Below are 11,344 nucleotides of genomic sequence, written 5' to 3' on the forward strand. Positions count from 1 at the left end.
ACTAATCAATGGGCTAGTTAAAGCGGACCCAAACCAAACATTTTTTTAATTCAAAATATTTAGTTGCACCACTCTGACACATACAAAGATAAATAAACACTCCTTCAAGCCTATGAAAATTTCAGTGCATGCTTTTCACCCTTCTCTTTTCATAACTAGGGATATACAGGTGGCAGCCATTAGCAATTCCTCCTTTGCTGGACACCACCTACTCCACCAGTTTGCCGGATTCTGTCCCGGCAATATGAAAGAAAGGGAGGGGTTCCTCCAATAAATGTAAAATATTTTATATTTGTCATCATGCAGCTGAAAAAAGGCTGCTATTTATTAATATAATTTAGAAAATAGATTTTATTTCTGAAATCTTGTATTTTTAATTTGGGTCCACTTTAACACTTGAATCTATTTTTCACATGCAGAAAAACAATTGACAGCAATGCAAAACCGTCAGACATCTCGTGCAGAAAAACTGACGCACGGAAAAACTGACAACTATAACTGATAGTTATAGTTTTAATTATTTTTGTCACTACCTACATTTATGAAGTTGGCTTGAAAATCAAGAATTACATAAATATAGCTTATTTATTGACCCATAAATATTTTAAAAAAATTCACAACACAGTACATTTCTCTGTCAGTCATGATATTTACTTCTAAAGACAAATTATTAACATGGATGCATATAGTTTCATAAACTGTTAAAATGCATAAAAAATAAATATTGGTACATAAAACATGAATAAAACAGGTAATCAAATTGTTAAAGCTTTTTATTCTTACATTTAGGGTGAGTGATTTAAGGTGCAAATATGGAATAAAGTCCCATATGCTTCTTTGATCAACTGTTCATTCCAAAACTGCTGGACACTGATGCAATCTACAGACACCCCTTGTTTCCCTCCTGCTGATGAGAACCTGCTGGGTACAACAGAGCAGTGATTCAACATACAGACTGTTCAGAATGGTACATGCAGCCCCACTGTTTTCCTCATACTGACAGGCAAATTCATCAAAGAAGAAAAATTCCACAGGTTTTCCTCTATCACTGCTTCTCACGCTTTCTGCCTCCAAGTGTCACTTTTCATGTATGCGGTGTAAGAGGACAAATAGATTGAGGGAAAGAGTAGAGCTGTCCTAAAACATCTAGTTATGTTTATTGTATACTATCCCACCTTCCCCCCACCCCATTCCTTTAGGTTGTAAGCCCACAAGGGCAGAGCTCTCTCTCCATTTTGTGTCATGGAATTCATTATACATTTTATTCATCATGTTACTTTTGTCACGGTCATTACCAATTCTGTATTTTGTATCAATTCTGTATTTTGTCACGTATGTATTTTGCATATTGGTGTATTCAATGTGTCTGTATTATTATGCACTCCATGTTTGTTTCTTACTTTGTGCAGTGCCACAGGATATGTTGGCACTTTATAAATCAATAATAATAATAATGAAATTATAGGGGTAGAGCTAGATCATCCACAAAGCTAACTAGGCGAATACCTAAGGTTTGACTGCAGATAACGGGCCTGGGTACCACTTCCTTTGGTTCCCCACACCCCTTTCTATGCTTACCGAAAAGGTCAGGCGACAAGCAATCCCATTACTCCTCAATACATTGCTGGATAGCGGTAATTATGCAGAGTTAATTTTCCACCTGTTCCATAACAGGCAATCTGCTTTTTTACAATTTTGAAATTTGAATAAGTTACATTTTCAGACAGGAAGTGGCAGGCTTGCTGTGATGTTCCCTCCTATCACCCTCCCATTGTCTCCTCTTCCTGGTCCCATTCACTCCTCTTAAGAGGAAGAAATGGAAAAGTGATAGTGTGAGAAAGCGCGGAGGAGCCGCCGCCATGAGCCGGCGGCGGGCGGCTCCTTCCGCACTCAGCCTTGTCTCGCACGGAGAGGCAGCCGCCTCCTCGCATCATGAGGCGGCTGCCTCCCTGCATGAGGCCGCAGAACGCGGCGAAACCGCCGCGTTGGGTGCGGCGAGTAGCCCGCCGGTCCCCGCTGCGGAGTCACCGCTGAGCGGGGCTGCGCTGGCTGGGACTCGTAGTCCCTCAGTATTCAGAGTGACGCGCGCGCGCGCACTCAAGGGAGATTTATGACAGGTAGAGGGGAGTCAGCTGACCAGGCTGGTCAGCTGACCCGGATTCTGCACCTCATTGGCTCATCACTGAGGGAGGTGCTGGGGGAACATTTGAGTATATATACTGCCGGCTGTTCACTTCTCTGGTGTCTGGCGTTGCGTTCACATACGTGGGAGCACCCAGATCCGTTAGTCAGATCCGTTAGTGTGCCGGGACCAGCTGGAGCTGTAATCCTACACTAAAGCTAGATTTGTTGATAGCTTAAAGTACTAGTTTGATTGTGATTATTTGTTATGACTTCTTGCCTGCCTTGACTACTCTTCTGAACTTTGATCTTGTACCTCGTTATTTCTGATACTCCGTTGCCGAACCCCGGCTCGCTCCTAGACTCTGTTTCTGCCTCCTGATTCTGTACCCCGATATATCTGATACCCCGTTGCCGAACCCTGCCTGTACTTTGACTACGCCTCTGCCTCTCGATCTTGTACTTTATCTGTCTGTGTGTGTACGACCTGGCTTGTCCGACCTCGAGAACCGACCTCATCATTGGAGGAGGTTCTTCGTTCTGTTAGTAACCCTTCCGCCTGAGGGTGACTTTCAGAAGATACTTCTTGCTAGCAGTCTGACTCCTCCCGTCTTGGAGAGTTCAGGGGTGCGGAAGTAATCTGTACGGTACGTCTTACTGTACTGAGGTCTAGTCCTCTAAGTGTTACTGTTACACCAAAACACTACACTCTACTCCGGTGAACAGAGGTTAGCTGGTATATTGGATTATCGGTGATACTGCAGATCACATATAATCTGGTATACGTCTGTATTCCCCGTGACGCTGCAGGTCACCGGTAATCAGACCTCTCTGTGCTTCACCGAGCGTTACAGAACGCCAGACCAAAACACTGATGGAACGCACTGATCCTCTGACTATGCTTGCCACTTCGGTGGATAGCATTCATCAATCATTAAGCCAGCACAAAGCCTTAATTGATGCCTTATCAGGCTCTGTGAGAACCCTCCAGACATCAGTTGATTCAGTGCGATCCCCTCATAGTGATGACATACGCATGCCTGTGCCTGATAAGTTTTCCGGCCACAAGTCTGACTTCCGGAATTTCAGGAGTAGAGTGTTGTCGTATTTTGAATTGAGACCCCGATCCTCGGGGACTGAGGCCCAACGGGTCATCTTTATTAAAACCTTGTTGACTGGGGACTCCCAGTCCTGGGCATATAACTTGCCTGCTACCGATACCGCTCTGACGAGGTAGACGAGTTCTTTAAGGCCATGGCCATAATCTACGACGACCCTGACCTTGCTGTGACCTCAGAGCGGAAACTCAAGCTTTTGCGGCAAGGCAGAGGGTCGGTCGAGGATTATGCGGCAGAGTTCCGTAGGTGGTCGGTCACCTCGAGATTTGATAATTTTGCCCTCATGGACTACTTCCTGTCTGGGTTGTCGGAAGAGGTCTCCGACTTAATGTTGACTGTGCCCGAGCCCAAGACAGTAGACGAGGCCATATCGTCGGCCATACGAGTAGATCGCAGGCTACGTCATCAGAGGCAGGCTAGGAGTAGTCACCGGGTCAGGGTGACCTCGTATACTGTACCGGCTGTTGCATCGCCAGTAACAATAACTCCGCCTGTCTCAACCTCTCCGGCCTTGCCTCCACCAGAGCCAATGCAAATTGGTCGGTCAAAACTGACCCAGGTGGAGCGGAGGAGGAGAATGACGGAACAACTGTGCCTATATTGTGCAGAGGCAGGGCATAGGGTGCGAAACTGTCCTAACAGGTCGGGAAACGGGTCTGCCTAGGAGTAGTGGGGGGTGACACCCTAGGCACACAATTTTCACCCCTTAAAGAGAAGAAACTGCTTCTCCCCTGTACGATTACATGGGAGAATAAGTCAGTAGCCACTGAAGCATTTATTGATTCCGGCTCAGCGGCTAATTTTATGAATTTTGCATTTGCTCAGGAGTTGGGTATTCCCCTCATTTCAGTGAATCCCCCCATTCAGGTCACGGCGGTGGACGATTCCCCGCTGCAACGGGAGCACCCGCTGTCACAGACCCCAGAGGTGAAAGTCACTATAGGGGTACTTCATGGGGAACAATTATCATTTTTTGTATTGCACATGTCAACCTCCACTATCATCCTAGGCATGCCCTGGTTGCAACTCCACTCACCTCAAATTGATTGGGCCACAGGGCAGTTAACTACTTGGTCACCTCGTTGTTTTCAGCAGTGTTTGGGGAAGCTGACCCTGGGGCAAACCAGAGTTCAGGTGGAAGGGGTACCTGACCAATATTCCGAGTATTCCGACGTGTTCTGTCCCAAAGCAGCAGACAGGTTGCCCCCACATCGCCCTTTCGATTGTCCCATTGACCTCCGTTCAGGATGTGTACCTCCCCGGGGTCATTTGTACAACCTGTCGGGACCCGAAAAAGTAGCCATGCAGGATTATATACGTGAAAACTTGGCCAAAGGGTTCATTCGGCCATCTCGGTCACCTGCTGGAGCTGGTTTCTTTTTTGTTAAAAAGAAAGATGGAGGCCTGCGACCCTGCATTGATTATCGCGGCCTTAACAAAATTACAGTCAAGAACCGCTATCCCCTGCCACTGATAGACGATTTGTTCACACAAATTACAGACGCTAAAATCTTCTCTAAACTAGATTTGCGGGGCGCGTATAACTTGATACGAATAAGAAAGGGCGATGAGTGGAAGACGGCCTTTAATACACCAGACGGGCATTACGAGTACCTGGTGATGCCCTTCGGGCTCTGTAATGCCCCGGCCGTCTTCCAGGAACTCATTAACGAGGTATTCAGAGAGGTGTTGGGGAAATTTGTTTTAGTCTATCTTGATGATATTCTTATCTTCTCCAACAACCTCTCTGAACATAGAGACCATGTGAGGTTTGTTTTGAATCTGTTGAGGCAGAACTTCTTATATGCAAAACTTGAAAAATGTATCTTTGAAGTAACGTCCGTCGCCTTCTTGGGGTATATAATTTCCACCACAGGCCTGTCTATGGATCCTGCCAAGGTTTCGGCTGTGCTGGAGTGGCCACAGCCGGTGGGGTTAAAACCTCTTCAGCGTTTTCTTGGCTTTGCCAATTACTATAGACGGTTTATAAAGGGGTATTCCACAGTCATTTCTCCCCTTACAAGTCTCACTAGGAAAGGGGCAGATACAACTCACTGGTCTCCTGAGGCTGTACATGCTTTTTCCACTCTGAAAGGCCTATTCTGTTCAGCACCCATCCTCAGACATGTGGATACGTCCTTCCCGTTCATTGTGGAGGTGGATGCTTCAGAGGTAGGAGTGGGGGCTGTGCTGTCTCAGCGATCAGGCTTGCAAGGTAGAATGCACCCTTGCGCTTACTTCTCCCGCAGGTTTTCCCCTGCAGAGAGGAATTATGATATTGGTAATAGGGAGCTCCTGGCCATCAAATTAGCTTTCGAGGAATGGCGACATTGGTTAGAAGGAGCTGAGCATACCATTACAGTTTACACCGATCATAAGAACTTAGAATACATCGAGGGGGCTAAGAGGTTGAGCCCTCGTCAGGCTCGATGGTCGCTATTTTTCTCCAGGTTCACCTTCATCATTACATATACCCCGGGGAGCAAGAATGTTAAGGCAGATGCCTTGTCCAGATGCTTTGAGGCAGAGACAGCACAGCCCTCCGTTCCTGAGACCATTATTCCTCAGAGATTGATACTGGCAGCCACTGGAACTTGGGAGGATTGGAAGGAGACGCTGAGTCCCTTTCAGCAGGACATCCCGGAAGGGAAGCCCGCAGGGGTTCTGTTCGTTCCTCTGCCGTTTCGCCTTCAGGTTCTAGAGATGTTCCACGCACATAAGAATGCAGGGCATCCGGGGGCATCCAGAACACAGGATTTAGTAGCCAGATGCGCCTGGTGGCCTTCTCTGGCAGAGGATTGCAAGGAATATGTGAAGGAGTGTGTGACATGTGCCAAGAGTAAACCCTCCCGGTTGGCACCTGTCAGTACCTTGCAGTCATTGCCCACCCCAACTGAACCGTGGACCCACCTGTCCATGGATTTTGTAGGCGAGCTGCCCAGGTCTGAGGGAATGACGGTCATTTGGGTCGTGGTCGACCGTTTTAGCAAGATGGCCCATTTTGTACCCCTAAAAGGACTCCCCTCCGCTCAAGAATTGGCCGAGTTGTTCATTACGCATGTCTTTCGATTGCATGGTATTCCCGAAAACATAGTTTCAGACAGGGGAGTTCAGTTCGTCTCACGTTTTTGGAAAGCTTTTTGCCAGCTCATGGACATAAAACTGTCCTTCTCGTCTGGATATCACCCTCAGACCAACGGCCAGACTGAGAGAATAAATCAATCATTAGAGCAGTTCTTAAGGTGTTATGTAGCTGAAGCACAGGACGATTGGGTCAGATTTCTGCCGTTTGCAGAATTTGCCCAAAATAATTTAAAAAACTCATCCTCCGGTTTTTCGCCTTTTCAAGTAGTGACGGGAAGATTACCCAAATTTTCCCCATTGCCTATAGCCTCCACTCCGTTTCCAGCCCTGGAGGTCTGGCAAAGGTCATTCAAGGATCTGTGGGCGACAGTAAGAAATAACTTGGAGAAGGCCTTTTTGAGTCAGAAGGGTCAAGCCGACAAGAGACGGTCGGTGGAGTGGAGGTTCCAACCAGGAGACCCGGTTTGGGTGTCCACACGTCACTTGGCCCTAAAACAACCTTCTAATAAGCTTGGTCCCAGGTTTGTGGGTCCATTTCCGATAACCAAGAAGATCAACAATGTTACTTATACTGTCGAACTTCCCACTAGCATGCGGGGGGTAAGGTCTTTTCATGTTTCCCTTCTTAAGCCAGCGGTCCAGGTGGGTCCCACTCCTCCCCCTCCTGTGTTGGTAGATGCCCAACCTGAATACGAGGTGGAGAAGATAATTGATTCACGTACTGTACAGAACTCGGTGCAATATCTCGTACATTGGAAGGGGTACGGCATTGAGGAGAGGCAATGGGTGCCTGGGAACCGCATGCATGCGGACGAGTTGGTGAGAGAGTTCCATGCTGCACATCCAGGGAAACCTGGAAGGAGCTGTCCGGAGTCCACTCCTCGGGGGGGGGGTACTGTGAGAAAGCGCGGAGGAGCCGCCGCCATGAGCCGGCGGCGGGCGGCTCCTTCCGCACTCAGCCTTGTCTCGCACGGAGAGGCAGCCGCCTCCTCGCATCATGAGGCGGCTGCCTCCGTGCATGAGGCCGCAGAACGCGGCGAAACCGCCGCGTTGGGTGCGGCGAGTAGCCCGCCGGTCCCCGCTGCGGAGTCACCGCTGAGCGGGGCTGCGCTGGCTGGGACTCGTAGTCCCTCAGTATTCAGAGTGACGCGCGCGCGCGCACTCAAGGGAGATTTATGACAGGTAGAGGGGAGTCAGCTGACCAGGCTGGTCAGCTGACCCGGATTCTGCACCTCATTGGCTCATCACTGAGGGAGGTGCTGGGGGAACATTTGAGTATATATACTGCCGGCTGTTCACTTCTCTGGTGTCTGGCGTTGCGTTCACATACGTGGGAGCACCCAGATCCGTTAGTCAGATCCGTTAGTGTGCCGGGACCAGCTGGAGCTGTAATCCTACACTAAAGCTAGATTTGTTGATAGCTTAAAGTACTAGTTTGATTGTGATTATTTGTTATGACTTCTTGCCTGCCTTGACTACTCTTCTGAACTTTGATCTTGTACCTCGTTATTTCTGATACTCCGTTGCCGAACCCCGGCTCGCTCCTAGACTCTGTTTCTGCCTCCTGATTCTGTACCCCGATATATCTGATACCCCGTTGCCGAACCCTGCCTGTACTTTGACTACGCCTCTGCCTCTCGATCTTGTACTTTATCTGTCTGTGTGTGTACGACCTGGCTTGTCCGACCTCGAGAACCGACCTCATCATTGGAGGAGGTTCTTCGTTCTGTTAGTAACCCTTCCGCCTGAGGGTGACTTTCAGAAGATACTTCTTGCTAGCAGTCTGACTCCTCCCGTCTTGGAGAGTTCAGGGGTGCGGAAGTAATCTGTACGGTACGTCTTACTGTACTGAGGTCTAGTCCTCTAAGTGTTACTGTTACACCAAAACACTACACTCTACTCCGGTGAACAGAGGTTAGCTGGTATATTGGATTATCGGTGATACTGCAGATCACATATAATCTGGTATACGTCTGTATTCCCCGTGACGCTGCAGGTCACCGGTAATCAGACCTCTCTGTGCTTCACCGAGCGTTACAGATAGGAGGGGACATCACAGCAAGCTTGCCTCTTCCTGTCTGACAATTTGGCTTTAGCCAAAAGTAACATTTTTAAGGAGTGATAACAGTGAGCAGGGGGAATGCGGAGAGGAATGGATAATGCACAGAGGTACAGTATGGGGAGCCAGCATAAACTTACCTCTGTGCATACCTTGGGTAACTTTGCTTGCTGGTGGCTTAATAAATGGCATTTTATTGATAAGGTGGAAAAATACCACATAGGAGGCCCTTATTCAGTTCACTTTTTCTCCTAAGATTTTTCCTAGATTATGTTTTTATAGTTTATCAGTAAAATGCCTTTTAAGCCACCAGCAAGCAAGAAAATACGATTATTTTAACAGATCCTTCACCTACTTTTTGGTACTTTTTCTAATGCACAGTGCTGAAATATCATTTTAAATGGAAGATGAATGGTGATTTCCTTGGAGAAGATGTAGGGAAAAAGTGAATTGAATAAGGGTCTATGATTCTAATTTTGTATTAGGCCTCTTTCACAGGGGGACGTTAAAGTCGCATGTTAGAAAATGTTTTAATGTGGACTAACGCACAGCAATATTAAGTCTGTGCGACATTCACAGTGCACACGTTCCGTTGCATGTAACGTGTAGCAATATTTAGAAAGTGCTGCATGCTGTGCGTTTAGCAATAAATCTTCTGCGTTGTGTGTGTTGCACATGCTCAGTAATGTGGTTTTTTTTACCGTAACGCATGCGCCATTTTCGTTCCATCACTGTGCGGCGAAAACGGCGCACCAAATGCAGGGCTAAAGAATGTACTATAACGTCCAAGTTATAGTCTTTCAATGCGTTGCAGTAGGGGCACGTTATGCGACCTAAACATCGCATCAAACACACCGTCCCACTGTGAAAGAGGCCTTAAAGTAAAATTATCTTTCAGTATATACATCTCGTCCTGTAATACCCCAAAGCTCCTAACTGTTGAATATTTAATTTGCATATCCTGAGCCCCACACAGTGCCCGATCCTGAATATACTTGGTCAAGAGTGCAGTGATATTAATTAAATACTGTATTAATTGTGAAAGGTATAGCAAACAAAAAATAAAGCAGAGGGACACCAAGAGCCCCAATAGTGTAATTCGTCTTGGGGACAACAAAATAAATGAGAAGTTAAAATTATACTCACAAACCAGGGTTACCAATAGGCAACCACTGTATAGGCAGGTGGGGAGAACAATCCTGACCCCACTCAGGAATAAAAAGTCGCTCTCTGTAGACAGGAAGATAGGGTAACAACCCTCCACCCAGGGTGGACTCAATGTAGTGTACAAGATACAGAGGCGCCAAAAGAATAAAAGGTAATTAAATGAACTTAAAAAACCAACTGGTTAAACAGAGGAGGCAGCGGTGGTCTTACCCCCTCCAAACAGACACAGGCAAGGACTGCGATTCAGACAGTCAACAATTTATTCGGAACTCCTTTTTGGAGTTCCGAATAAATTGTTGACTGTCTGAATCGCAGTCCTTGCCTGTGTCTGTTTGGAGGGGGTAAGACCACCGCTGCCTCCTCTGTTTAACCAGTTGGTTTTTTAAGTTCATTTAATTACCTTTTATTCTTTTGGCGCCTCTGTATCTTGTACACAGCAAACAAAAAAGAACTTCCTTTCTGCTATAAAAAATATGCAACAGTGTAATAACCTTTAAAGAAAAACATTTGTTTATTACAGCTGATACAAATCCTGCAATATATCTGCAGGGTGTCTACTTCCTGCTTTGAAGGAAGCAGACATTGTTAACATCCTGTGTTTACCAATTAGCTGCTCTGCTGCAGCAGGGGAGACTCCTAATTAGTCACAGGTGAGGGGAAATTAGATAGGCTAAACTCTCTTAATACATACAGGGTGCATTTCTCTGTTTTCCTTCTGTCCTGTGCAAGAATTCAGGTCCACTTTAATTATATACAGTACATTTTTAATTATCTGTTATATTATTGCATTCAGTAACAAAGGACTTCAGTATTTTATTTTACTCACTCACTGACATAGCGACTTAGGTAACAACTTCAAATGATTAATTAACATTTGTCTACTGTCTTCCACCATAGTACAGAACCCATCCTAAGCATTTAAAATCTTGCAAAATTGACTTTGCAAAGTATAACCATTTAAAAAAAAATAGTTAAACTCTCTAAGCTCTAGCCATTTTTTTTAAATGTTAGGATAGGCTGAGAAAGTGTTTAAACATCTATAAGATTTTTATTGCTGTCTGGTTTCTGAAATTTTGTTCACTGACAGTGGCAGCAAGAAAAGTTAGTACTTAAACACTATTTTTGCTGTATGGAAATAAGGTTAGCGTTATGCATAATGGGTATGAAGCACAAACTTACGGTGATATTACCGGTAATAACATCAGCAGAGCACCCTGCCTTGCGCTATTAGTGTGACCCTAGCTACATGTGTGCTGCAAGCCGTTTCTATGGTAATGCACATTAAAAAAGTGAAGAGTGTTACCATAGCAATGCTCACATTCCCCATGTACTGTGGATCAGGCTAAATGTGCAACATGTAGTACTCTGCTGCCGTTAGTATTTTTCACTGCCTTTGCACAGCAATATTACTGACAGTATGTGCATCAGGCCCAGTGTATGAAATGTATGGCTTCTCAGCCTTTTGGCTAAGATCAAGTGTAGTATCTATTCTTATCAGTCTCAGGGAGGCATGTTACTGGGACCCCAGGCCTGATCTACCTGGGGGGTGCCTTGAACGAGCGATTGAGGGGAGAGGGGAACCTCAGATCCTCTAGTACAGGTGTCCGTTCTCGGTTCATAATTCCCCAGAGGCTGACTGAATGGATCTACCATGATTAAAGCTGAAGGGCTGAGGGCTTTGCTTAGACGTACTGCTCCTGGAGTGGTGATCCAGGAGTGCCTGAAAAACCTGGGGCCTGGAAAACCCCATGGCGGAGTAAGGCACTAAGGTCTGTACTGTCTGTATGCATAGCCA

General features: G+C 46.3%; 1 long non-coding RNA gene and 1 pseudogene across 1 annotated transcript; one reads left to right on the forward strand and one right to left on the reverse strand.

Moving 5' to 3' along the window:
• Nucleotides 1-755: 755 nt before the first annotated feature.
• On the reverse strand, nt 756-10,802 carry LOC137547219 (uncharacterized). The gene is made up of 2 exons (XR_011026523.1): nt 10,729-10,802; nt 756-918 (listed from the first exon to the last, which is right to left on the reverse strand). It is a non-coding gene; the product is annotated as an uncharacterized lncRNA (long non-coding RNA).
• A 193-nt stretch (nt 10,803-10,995) lies between these two features.
• On the forward strand, nt 10,996-11,134 carry LOC137533133 (U2 spliceosomal RNA; annotated as a pseudogene).
• Nucleotides 11,135-11,344: the final 210 nt, after the last annotated feature.

Source organism: Hyperolius riggenbachi, chromosome 1 (assembly GCF_040937935.1).
Source record: "Hyperolius riggenbachi isolate aHypRig1 chromosome 1, aHypRig1.pri, whole genome shotgun sequence".
Lineage (NCBI taxonomy): Eukaryota > Metazoa > Chordata > Amphibia > Anura > Hyperoliidae > Hyperolius > Hyperolius riggenbachi.